The following is a 2,217-nucleotide window of genomic DNA, read 5'->3' on the forward strand; positions in this document are numbered from 1 at the left end:
ACCTCTTTATAAAAGTCTGGAAATATTCAGTCCATAACACCTATACTTTCTCTACCAGATCTCCAAATGTACAACCCTTTCAGGGCTCGGTATCAAACCCTCTTCTTTTCTCTAGGTTTGATCACTCCCTAGAGATTTATCATTAGATAGAATGTACTATCTAGAAGTACTATCTAGATGATTATATATGATTTCAAAGATTTTGTATATAGATGTAATTATGTCAATATGATTACATATGATAATTCTATATACATGAATCACAGATTTACATCTCCAGCCCTGTGTTCCCAATTAGTATAACCATCTACCTATTGAATATCTTATAGGCGTCTCAAATGTAGTGGGTCTAAAATGAAGCTCCTGATTTGCAAATCCTCCCACCCTCATGACTTGCTTCTCCTCTTCAATTGTTCCAGACTAAAATCTTGGCGTGATCTTACATCTAGGATATAATACAACTTAGTTAATATGTTCTTTAATATTAGGCTTTTACGATGATGTCTTGTGGTTTTTTGTTTTTTTGCTTTTATAAAATGCACTTTAAATTTCATCTTTGTGCATAAAGCTTTGTTAACATTTCTGGTGCTGTCTTTTGAATAAATATCTAGATGAAGAATCAGGTTCTTCCTGATTCTTCCAGGGCAAAAGTATACATGTGTCTAAATATTTAAAAGATACTTAAAAGGGCACAGGGTTTGAGAGATGGCGGATGACATGGACCAGCAACAAACCACCAACACTGTAGAAGAGCCCCTGGATCTCATCAGGCTCAGCCTGGATGAATGAATCTATGTGAAAATGAGAAACGACAGAGAGCTTTGAGGCAGGTTCCATGCTTATGATTAACATTTAAATATGATATTGGGAGATGTGGAAGAAACTGTGACAACTATAGAAATTGATGAAGAAACATATGAAGAGATATATAAATCAACAAAACAGAATATTCCGATGCTCTTTGTCCAGGGAGACGGTGTTGTGCTAGTTGCCCCGCCCTTGAGAGTTGGCTGAAACAAAGAATTTATCCTGTGTGGAAAACAGATTTTGTATGATTGTCTCTTTAAATGTAGAAGATATTCAAAAGAGAAACCGGTGTACATTTTGATACTAAGAAATAACCAAGATTTCTTCCACGCCTGAAATAAGTTGATTTGCAGATAACTCACAAATTCTTAAGCTAAATGGCATTTTAATTTTTCTCCAACCCTTCCAATAAATGTGATCACCAAGATGCAGAACTTTTTCAGGAGTTGATTTGCTCCATTGTTTTTTTTGGACAATTTCTGGGTTTCTTTCTTTACATTAAATTTGATGTTTCCTTTTTTGATTTAAAAAATATATATACTTAAAATATGTTCTAGCTTTCTACCTCGACAAATATACCTTCATAATGACCTGAAATGCCAGGTTCAAGTTGAGAAGTTTTAGATTCCTTGGAGTTCTAGGATCAAACGTCCTGGTGCGAGAACAGGGCCCCGGTGCCAGGACGTGGCCTGACCCCCTCCCGTCCCCTTCCTGTTTTGTCTTCCTCTGTGAGGAGCTTGTGTGTGTGTGTATGTTCACACCCCAGGCTGCACGCTCAAGCTCCTTCCTTCCCAGCAAATGTTCACACCTTGGCTACCCTTAGGGTGGCCTGCTCAGCCCTGAAAGTGGGCTGGGGGCTGTTCGTTGTGGGGAGGGGGGATGTTCTGGAGTTCCAGGTCCCTGGAGTGGGGTCTAGAAGGGGAGGCGGGCTTGGGCACTTCCCTGAGCTCTGTGGGCTCCTAGAGACCATGTTAGAAGAGGGTGAGAAAAGAGGTCTCTCTAAACTGCAGGCCCAGGAAAGAGCCCCTCTTCTCCAGCACTAAGTCAGCCTGAGAGGAAGTCTGGTGCTAAGTGTTTGACCATTTTCCAAGTTGCTTTCCAGAAAGACCGGACTAGTTTACAGGCCTCTTTGTTGCAGGATGCTGGAATTGCCAGGCGTCTGCTCACTGTGTGGCCTCGGGCAAGGGGAGCGTGCTCTCCAGGCCTCAGCTTCCTCATCTGTAAAATAAACTCCTTTCTGGCTCTAACCTTCTCCGGCTCTCTGAAGCCAAGTCTTGTGTTTTAACCATTCATGGCCTGAATTTCGCAACTTCCCGGGGTCTGTCATGGTCTCCCCAATGCTCTTACCTAAACACACATGTGTGTGTCCTCATGCACACCAAGGCTCACAGCATAAACTCCCGCCAGGCC

The 2,217-nt window shown here is 41.7% G+C and overlaps 1 pseudogene; it reads left to right on the forward strand.

Annotated features, from left to right (window-relative positions):
• The first annotated feature begins 705 nt into the window (after positions 1-705).
• Positions 706-1,014, forward strand: LOC130852684 (U6 snRNA-associated Sm-like protein LSm3; annotated as a pseudogene).
• Positions 1,015-2,217: the final 1,203 nt, after the last annotated feature.

The sequence above is a fragment of the Hippopotamus amphibius genome, chromosome 4 (genome assembly GCF_030028045.1).
Source record: "Hippopotamus amphibius kiboko isolate mHipAmp2 chromosome 4, mHipAmp2.hap2, whole genome shotgun sequence".
NCBI lineage: Eukaryota > Metazoa > Chordata > Mammalia > Artiodactyla > Hippopotamidae > Hippopotamus > Hippopotamus amphibius.